Raw genomic sequence first — 10,894 nt, forward strand, 5'->3', positions numbered from 1 at the left:
TATAACTTTTATCGACTTCAATACGAACCTCAGACTTTTCCTGAACTTTCTCCTTCATACATTTATTTCATTTACTAAACTCTTGTTCAGATTTCCCTTCGCCATGCATCAAACCTACTGGTGAATAAGAATTTATTCACTTGGTATAAACTGAAAAACTTGGGCCTTACATTACTACCCTCCAAAAAGAAAGTTTCGTCCTCGAAACTTAAGGGTTAGTAAAAAAATTCTGAATATTGTCCCTTGGTCTTTTCCTCTAACTCCCATATAGCACCGTCTGTGTCTTTGTTCCAAATAACTTGCACTAAAGCACTCTGCTTTCCCCTCGATTGTTTCACTCTTCTAGTCCCAATGCTGACCGACGGCGTCTCAAAAGACATATCGTCCTCTAACTCTCTGTTGTCCGGTTCGACCACTTGAATCGGTTCTCCGTTGGAAATAATATTTGTTGGCATTCGTGCAATCGCACAACCTTAACCACTTGCTCCTCTGCCCTTGTTCGTCCAAAATACTGATTAGGAACTCGGTACATCTCTATGTTCCGGATTGAATGCTCAACTTGAGTCTTACTACCTTGTGCATGACAAGACTCATTCTCCTTAATCATAAATTCATCAACCCCTCATAAGCTAATCATCCTCTTGATATCCAACAATCCATTATTGTCGTCTTTGTCCTCAAAACCTTCCTCACTCAAACCAGTTTACACTTACTGAAATCCCTAACGCTTCGCATCAATCGAGATTTATCCTCTAGAAGATCAAATCATAACTATACCTCAAGGGACTTAACTAGTCATTTCGTCATCCGATCCTCCAACCTTCTGAGGTTTAACTACTATCGTAACTGCTATCACCACTACATCCCTTACTCACACACGATTTCCAACTCCCCAAGTCAATCTTAATCATAGGATTCTTATTCAACTGAGCAAAATTCACTTGCTAACTCTATCAAGCATCACCGAAATCCATAACAAAGTTCCATTCACTATTAGACTCTGAGTAGCTTGTCCAACTATGATAACTTCAAGTATTCATCTTAATACTAACACTTTCCTTCTTGTAACTTGATTACCATCTTGTCGATAAACTTCTTAATCTCCCAATCAAATTATGACAAACTTCAAGTCCTATACACTTATGACAAGAATTAATAGACTTAAAACCTAAACCTTTTCCAAGTTTGGATCTCTGATGCTCTGTAGCTCTCCAACATTTCCTAAAAGAATATTCATCTCTTACAACGACAACTCCTTCTCAAAGAAAATCAATTACTTAACACGAACTTTCCTCCCAAATCCGACTAATCCTCGATCAATTCAAATTCATCTTACACATCCTTCTATCAAAGTCCATATCCAGCTGTGATTCCGAAAATCACCCCCTCAATATTAAGTTGATCAGGCCTAATACATCGAAGGTGAAAATCTAGAAAAAGCCCACTGGAACAGTCAATGAGTTCCTATCATCCAGTGGTCGCAAATACCCTGACGTTAAATCTTCAATGATGTCGCTACGGAACTACACACCCTCGACATCATACGTATACTATCCATAATGAATCTCTATGAAATTCATTCTTCAGCTTCTAGCTTCCTTTTAAACGCATCGGTAGAAGACTACTTTCTAGGCTTAGCGTGTCATTCTAAACCTCGTATAACTTCTATAGCTAAAATACGAGTAACAGTAAAGTAAAGTCATAATAGGCGTAGTAACTATAAGGTCAAAGCGTAAACCATATACGTAAGATAGGTGTGTTTGCACACTCTACAAGAAAAATGGAACATATTATACTAGAATGAGAAAGAATGGTTAGAAAGTTACCATCGTTCTTGCGCTCTCCTCTGACAAACCCCTCAGCTCTCTCACCGTCCATGGTGTAAACTCTTGCTTTAGCCGCAGGACGCTTTCCACGAGCAGTGTTCACGGTTGGCTCCGTCTTGGGTGCTCTGCACTGATCGGCAGTGTGCCCCATTTTGTTACAATTGTAGCATTTGGGCCTCGTGTCGGGACAAGCATTGGCATAGTGCCCCGGCTCCCCACATCTGAAACAGGTCGTCTCCTTCTTCAAAGTCTGATCTCCGGAACCTCCAGCAGCACCCGTCATGGGTCTGTAAGATCCGGAAGTAAATCCTCTTCCAGCAGGACGCTGATATGGCCCCCTGCTCTGAAATTTCTTTCTGCTCTGAAAATTTTGAGAGCCCGACCTCATCGGCCCTCCAGTTCCAGCCCGGTTTAGCCTCCGGTCCTTCATCAGTTCCACTTCCGTGGCCTTCTCCACCAACGACTGGAATCGCATGATTCCCAGTGGCCTCACTGAGTCCTCAATATCCGGCCTCAGTCCATTAACGAAACGCTTGCACATGTAGCGCTCGTTCACATGGTCATGGAAGAATTGGAAATGCTTCGCCAAAGATTCCAGCTTCGAAGCAAATTCCGGTACAAACATACCTCCCTGACGGAGTATCAGAAACTGTGACTCCCGCTCATCCCGAGCACTTGTTGGAAAGTATTTCTCCAAGAATGCGTCCCGGAAAGAGTTCCAGTTAATCTCTTCATGGTTGGCTTCCATGATTCCCTTGTTGCCTTTCCACCAGTACTCAGCATCGCCGAGCAACAGATAAGTCGCCATGCCCACCTTGGCACCCTCAACAGTCTGTAGTACGCCGAATATCTTTTCAACCTCCTGGATCCAGAGATCCGCTTTGTCTGGGTCAGTACCACCAGAGAACTTGGGTGGGTTTTGCCTCCTGAAATCATTGAGGCCTTTATTCTGGTCCAGAGTTACTTCCCTCTGGCGCTGATGTTGTTCACGTGCTTCTTCAGCAGCACGCCTCATGGCATTATCGTTTGCTTGCGCCGTCACAGCTTGGGCCATAGTGGCCATCATCTCAGCTAACTGGTTAGTGTTCACCATGTTCTGTTAAGTTAGACAAACAGTTAGTACTCATCATAAGATAGCATTTCCATAACTATACAATATGATTAAGCAATAACTTCAATCAATTTTTAAGCGAAAAATCGCTTGCAGACAATCAATTTTCACTCTTTGCAGAGTCACACAACCTAGCACAGAAGACCTATTCCCCAACAACTCCCGAAAGACTCGACCGTGCTCTGATACCACAATGTAACACCCCGATTTCGGTGGCGTCACTTTAGTAACCAAAAGTAAACTTAATGCGGAAAAACGTGAATATATATTTTTTTCGATTATAACTAAGACAAGACTGAAATAAATAAAACCCAAGTGCGAAAAGTAATAAAACTAATATACAATATATAAACAGCCCCCGCTGTAAGTAGCAACCTCGTCACGAGTGAACCTCCAGTGACGGGTAATAGAAGAGTAGCGCCCGTAGGCAAAAGTACAAACCAAAAGAAAAGGTTAAGTGTCCGCAACACTATCCCTCAAAATGAGAATAAGCTGGCCCATCGGCCTGAAACAAGACTTCCTAAGTCCAACCAACTCTCTGTGATTCCCGTAACGAAACCACACAAAAAGCTATAGGTGGGAAACTACCCTGTCCCGAATGAAACAAATGATGTTCAGAGCTAAGACTCTACTCCTACACTAATCCCATCTCGAGGAGCTCACACTAACACTCAATCCTACATGCTAGCGTGATCGTCGTCCGAATCTGAATCCAGAACGACTAAGTCTAGGTACATCCTCCGTCCTCCGCTCGCTATCGCGATGCGCTCCTGTTCCAGCATCCCAACTCTAGTTTCCCCCGAAGGGTGAACCGTCGTGAACTAGTCCGCAAAAGACATCTGACAAAGGGCGTTTGTTCGCCAAAGCACACACAGAAGACGCGAGGGTCAACTCCAAGGAATTATGTAAATAATAGCAAGGATAGATACAGATAATAGGATAGCCACTTAGGCTTTTAGCTAGGGATAACATCCTAGGGTTGCATATCTCATGATGAATATAAACGACGATAAATCACAGTTAACATGCCTCAAATAGAATTAACAAGTATCAAACACACTCATCACTAAGTCAGTATGCATGTTGCATGAAATGATATGCAGGTTAACCCAGTTAACCACATGCATTCCGGAAAGGGATGGACATCAAACGGATCAACCCTAACACCAGCCACGGTGGAACCATTTCGACCCGCGTGCCTCTTACACCACACAAAGGTAGCCAGATCAGCAGTAAACCCGTAGGTCTGCCATTTCGGTCTGCTACAAGAGACGTCTACAAACGCTCTTCAATGGCATTCCGGGTCTTATGACCATTTTGGAAACCGACGAGGTCCAGAGTACGTCCTGTGTTAATACCTCATTAATGTTGCATGAATGCAAGATGATTAGTCAATCAACGTCTCCGATCTCACTCGACACATCGCCACGTGTTCTAGCTAAATTAATGTCTCTAAAAGCTTACCCTAAGGTAAAGTCGATTCTGCGACAAAAGACACACTTCACAACAACACATAGCTGCTCCAACAGCACAACAACAAACGCTGCTCCAACAGCACAACAACAAACGCTGCTCCAACAGCACAACAAACAAACGCTGCTCCAACAGCACAACAACAAACGCTGCTCCAACAGCACGACAACAAACGCTGCTCCAACAACACAACCACGACAAACTCAACACTTGGATCCGACGACACTCCTCGTTTTTCCAAAACTATGATTTGCATCGAAAGCCTCCTTTCGAGATTTATACCATTACTTAAAGATTTAGAGGTTATTTAAGGTCTTATGAGTTTTCTTTATAAAATAGATTCCATTTTGTCTTATCGCAAGTCTTATACATTTTCAGGATCTCCCAATCCCAAGTCGCTTTCAGAGGATGTCTCGATCCACTAAACAAAATTAAGGCCCGAACCTCGTTCGTCCTATCAAACTTTCTCAAAACTCTCAAAATAAAATCGGCATGACCTGCCCGCTATTCTCACCATTCAGAATCTCAGATTCCAGTACAGAGCATATTTAAATCATCACATTCAACAACATGTCATATATCAATAAATCGCATCATAAACACTTAGCACTTAGCATATAAAGCATGCACCACACATCCTAGATTACCCACATAGCACATAGCATGTAAGACAATCTCAAAAACATTCAGTAGATGAATCATCTACATTGTCAGCCGAAGCCTCAGAAAACATTTTCCAATCACACAAAATTCCAGTGCATAAACAGTAAACAATGTCGAAACATCGACCCTAAGCATTAACTAGAGATTCAGTGAGAAGCCCTCACCTGAAAGTTCTCCAGAATGATCAACTAGTGCTTCCTCGCTCTCAAAGTGTTGGTCCTCGGGGAAATCCTCAAAAGCACCTTTACAATAAAATCACAGAATACTATCAGAATCTATCGGAAACTAAGCTATCGATACTTACTAAGGTTACTCGAAGTAATCTATACCCTAAGGTACGATAAACTAGCGCGAAAGACAAGTTTTCGGAAAAGGAAATTTTCCTCCTCCCCCCTAATAGGGCTCGGCCACTTTGTGCAATTATGGGGCTCGATTTTTCTTCGATCAAACTTGGTTCCTATGCTTTCATAAGCCGTAACTAAGGGTATTCTGAACTCGGAAAAATTATCGGATCAAAAACTGTCGCAGGGGTATTTTGGTCATGATTTTTAACTTAGGATTTTTCAAAACTGAAATCCCAAAAATAAAATTTTGCAGGGACGTCACCAACGACGTTTGTGACAACTAATCCTACTAGCACTAAGCTAAGGCGATAGTTTTCAGCCTAAAGGTTGAAGCTTTACACCAAAAACTCCAAAAATGGGTATTTTAGGCTCAAATTGATTCCGGCGGAATTCCGGCGACATAACGGAAAATCTAACCCGGCAGAAGTGATCTTGGGCGCATAAGGAAGAGGTTTAGAATCAGAAATGAAAGATTCAGGATAGTTTTGCAAAAACCCATAAACTATCCGCTCAGAAAACTCTACAGAAAAGCTATGGAAAAAGCGATCAGAGGTAAGGATTAGCGACTATACCTCGAAGCCTTGAAGTAGCAACTGATTGATCGACGATCAAGCAAACGATGAAGAAAAACTCTTCTTCCTTCTTCCTTGTTCTTGGCCGCGGTTTTGGGAGAGAAAATGGAGGAGAATTTGTGTTTTTCTTCCTTTCTTTGCTATATATAAAGGTTGGAAATTCGCGGGAAAATGAAAGTTTCGCGAATCTGATTTTTCCGACTTCATTCTCCATGAATTAATAGATATGTTTTGGCAAAAGAGTTCCAAAACTATAAAGAGGTCTCCTTGTATTTTTGGCAACTAAAGCATAGTCGGTATAAAACTATTTTACCCGATAAGTTGCTTTTTGCATCGAATGTCGGAATGGAAAACTTTCTTCGGAAGAAAGATTGAAATCATCAAGAGAAATGGGTGTACGCGTGTGGAATATTCATTTGAAGCTCTGAAGAGAAAAAGTCTTCATTGTCGAGAAATTCTAGGGTTTTGAAATACTAGGGATTCGGTTTCGGCAAACTTCCGATGATTGGAATCGGACGTTCGTAGATCCTAGAGTTTCGCCTCGAAACGATTGTGATATATGGAAAAAGAGAAGTTCTAACATTTCTCTGAAGATTTTTGGAATTAACTCCCGTCGTGCCTAAAAGTGAAAATTAGCTATATACTAGGGTTTCTGACCTAGGTTTAAGCGTAAAACGATCGTGCTATAACTTTTATCGACTTCAATACGAACCTCAGACTTTTCCTGAAATTTCTTCTTCATACATTTATTTCATTTACTAAACTCTTGTTCAGGTTTCCCTTCGCCATGCATCAAACCTACTGGTGAATAAGAATTTATTCACTTGGTATAAACTGAAAAACTTGGGCCTTACAAGAAGGTTGATGTTGCTGCTGAGGAATCTGTGTCAGATGTTGAGGAGGATGTCGAGGACATCTTGCCTTCTGAGAAGGAGAAGTATGCAGGAAAACATATTCCTCAGAATGTTCCTGCTGTGCCTATTGATGATGTGTCTTTCCATGCTGAAGGAAATGTTCAGAATTGGAAGTTTGTATGCCTGATGACCCTATTTTAGTAGTGTTTTTAGGGTCATTTCTTTGTGTGTTTTGAGTCTTTTTGTTGAGTCTCATGTAGTGTTTCATGCATTCTCATGCATTTTTTATCTTTTCTTTAGTCTTTATTTTGCTTTGGTAATTTAGTAGTTTTATAGGGAGTTTTCTTGCATTTTAGGTAAAGTTTAGGACTTGCATGGTTTTATTGTGTTAATTGAAGGATCTCTTGTGCTAATAAGCTCTTTGAGCTTCTAGAATTTTCCTTGGCTTGTTGGTTAAGTTTCAGATCAGGAACTGAAGAAGGAAGAAGGCCAATAAGCTTGGAATTGATGGAAAACTTAAAGAGGATTGAAAAGAGGAGTTTCAGAAGCCAAAAAGCCCTTTTCAGGCGAGGTTGAGCGCCTAGGCGCTGGGAATGGGCGCCTAGGCGCCAATTGGGTCCAGAGAGCATGTTTTTGCATGCAATTGGCGCTCAGGCGCTTTGAATTGGCGCCTGAGCGCCCAGACTCGACCTGTTTGCCTATAAATAGGCTTTTTGTCATTTCTTTTGTACCTTTTGTCATTTTATCATATTTTCATAAGTTAGAAGAGAGAGTTTGAGTTCTGAAGCTTGAGGAGCTTTCCCTAAGCCCTTTGTTCCAGGTTTTATCTCTATTTTCTAGCATGGATTTCATAGCCATGTTTGGCTAAAACCCCTTTTGCTTTGGGTTCTTTGTAAGACTTTGAATGTTTTAGCTATCAATCCTTTTCTATTCATGAAGTTTTGAGTAAACCCTTGAATCTCACCTCTATGTTTTATCTTTCAAGCTTGAATGCTTGCTAGCTTCTTACTTTTCTATAATCATAACGATAGTTTGTTGTAGAATTGGGACTTGTTGTGAGATTACTCCTTCTATACTTGCTGCTAGGAATAGAGGAAGGGTTGGGGTTTGTTGGCCTGATTTGTATGCTTAGTGCTTCTAGCAAATGTTTAGGTTATCAAGGAATTGAACCTATCTTTTGATTAGGAAGGGTTTTCTTTGCGAGGCATCGAAAGACAACTAACTAGGCTAGAACATCAAGGAGAGACTCCGGATTAATTGGATAGGAAGGTTTGCTAAAACTGAATTAGTTGAACAAGAACCCAAGGCAATCTCATCTCTGTTTTTCAATCGCTTTATTACGTGATTACTTGTCTTTTACAAACTCAAGAAACAACCAATTATTAAAACTGAATTTTACTTGCTTTTCAACCTTGAACTTGAATCTTAAACTGAACTTGCAATCTTATTCCCTGTGGTTCGATAATTTAAACCCGAAGGTATTCGTACACTTGCGAATTGACCAACAAGTTTTTGGCGCCGTTGCCGGGGAATTGTTTTGCGATTTTTGGTTTAAGTTTTAAGTTTTAACTTGTCTAGAATTGGTGCTACTAATCTTTCTCTGTTGAGTGTCATTCGTAGGTTGCTTTCAAGAGAGGCACCACCATGGGTGGCCGCATGACAGAGGAGGAGATGCAAGCCCACATTGAGGCAAGGATCCAAGAGGGTATCACCCTCCGTTTGCGAGAACAAGAAGTTGAGAATGCCAACCGAACTCTTCGGGAACTAACTTCGGGGTCCATGAGCTTTGACTATCCCGGAAGTATTGTCATTCCCGAAGGAGTGGGGAACTTTGAATTAAGACCGGCATTCATCAACATGGTGAACCAAAGCCAATATGGTGGAGGTTCCTCGGTAGATCCTCATGCTCATATGAAGAAGTTCATCCGGAATTGCAACACTTATCGGGTGGTGAATGTTTCTACAGAAGCAATCCGGTTGAGCCTATTTCCCTTCTCCTTGAAGGACGCAGCAGAGGATTGGCTGAACTCACAACCTCAAGGGAGTCTCACTACTTGGGAAGACCTTGCAGAAAAATTCACAACGAGGTTCTTCCCAAGGTCCCTCTTGAGGAAATTGAAGAATGGCATCATGACGTTCACACAATCCTCAGATGAAAATCTTTATGAGGCTTGGGAGCATTTCAAGAAGCTTTTGAGGAAATGTCCTCAACATAATCTCACCCAAGCCGAATGTGTGGCGAAGTTCTATGATGGGTTACTATATTCATCACGGTTTGGCTTGGACGCGGCTTCAAGTGGGGAGTTCGATGCTCTTCCCCCACAAGCGGGGTATGATTTGATAGAGAAAATGGCGATGAGAGCCATGAACTCCGAGAATGAACGCCAAATCCGAAGAAGTTCTTTTGAAGTGGAATCTTATGATAAGCTCATAGCCTCCAACAAGCAACTCTCCGAGGAAGTAGCGGAAATGCGGAAACATATTCAGGATGCCAAGTCAATTGGAGCGAGAGTAACTAGTTTGGAGTGCAAATTTTGTGGTGAATCTCATGATAGTAACCAGTGTACTATCAATGATGATGTTAGCAAGGTCAGAACATTGACTCAAGGGGTAAAAGCTCCAACCTCAGAACAAGGCCCTCTTGACCAGCCGCAAATTGTTGTAAAGACGGTTGGCAAGAAGAGTCTTGAGGAGCTGATTGAGAGATTCATTGATCATACATCGAGCAATTACAAGAGCCATGATATGGCTATAAAGAGCTTGGAGAGTCAATTGGGACAGCTAGCAAAGCAAATGTCCGAGAATCACCAAGGTAAGTTCTCTTCTGAAACTTTAACTTTGACTGAGCAAGAAAATACTGCTGTGGTTTCTACTAGGAGTGGAAGAGTGTTACATGAGCCAGAGGAGAAAATTGAGGGAGAGAAAAGTGAGGAAGCTGAGGTAGAAAGAGATGAGGGTGTTATGGAGGAAAGAGCTAGAGGGCCCACTAGGACTAGAGTTCTAAGCACCCATACTCCTGAACTCCGCAAGATTCCATTTCCCAAGGCTTTGGTGAAGAAAAATTTGGATAAACAATTTTCTAAGTTCTTGGAAGTTTTTAAGAAACTTCATATTAATATTCCTTTCTCCGAAGCCTTGGAGCAAATGCCAATCTATGCTAAGTTCATGAAAGATATCCTCAGTAAGAGAAGGAAGTTGAGTGAGGTCGATGAAACTATCTTGATGACCGAAGAGTGTAGTGCCATTTTGCAAAGGAAGATGCCTAAAAAGAGGAGAGATCCCGGGAGTTTTACTATTCCGGTGGAGATAGAGGGGTTAACTATGGTAGAAGCCTTATGTGATTTAGGAGCGAGTATCAACTTGATGCCGCTTAGTATGTTTAAAAGGTTGAACCTGGGTGAGGTTACCCCAACTATGATTTCTTTGCAAATGGTGGATAGGTCCTTAAAAACACCTTACGGGATCATTGAAGATGTTGTGGTTAAGGTGGATAATGTAACATCCTGACTTGACGACTGGCCTCACGGTAACAACACGAGTCTTTTCAGTGCGCTTTGTCCTCACTCGCGCACTTCCCGGGAAAACTTCCCAGGAGGTCACCCATCACGATATTGCTCCAAGGCAAGCACACTTAACCATGGAGTTCTTATCAGTTGGGCTCCCGAAAAGAAGTTGCAACTTGTTGTTATGAGTAGTACCAATCAAATCATTTATGCCCTCCTCAACTGTATAGTCCATCCCTACACAGTCTCGGAATACCTCTTGTTCGGGTGTGGTGCGTCCCTCCACATAGAAGGCGATCAATCCTCGCCCTTCTCAGCTCAGGGCGTCACAGGCCCACCAACTTCCGCTTGGGTCGTCCTCGAACCACACCGTACTGGGAGAGGTCGGCTCTGATACCAATTGTAACATCCTGACTTGACGACTGGCCTCACGGTAACAACACGAGTCTTTTCAGTGCGCTTTGTCCTCACTCGCGCACTTCCCGGGAAAACTTCCCAGGAGGTCACCCATCACGATATTGCTCCAAGGCAAGCACACTTAACCATGG

At 42.2% G+C, this 10,894-nt stretch overlaps 1 non-coding gene across 1 annotated transcript; it reads right to left on the bottom strand.

The window, feature by feature from the left end:
* Positions 1-8,955: 8,955 nt before the first annotated feature.
* On the bottom strand, positions 8,956-9,062 carry LOC130716354 (small nucleolar RNA R71). The gene has a single exon (XR_009011971.1). It is a non-coding gene; the product is annotated as a small nucleolar RNA R71 (small nucleolar RNA).
* Between the last annotated feature and the right edge of the window lie 1,832 nt (positions 9,063-10,894).

Source organism: Lotus japonicus, chromosome 4 (assembly GCF_012489685.1).
Source record: "Lotus japonicus ecotype B-129 chromosome 4, LjGifu_v1.2".
In the NCBI taxonomy this organism is placed as follows: domain Eukaryota; kingdom Viridiplantae; phylum Streptophyta; class Magnoliopsida; order Fabales; family Fabaceae; genus Lotus; species Lotus japonicus.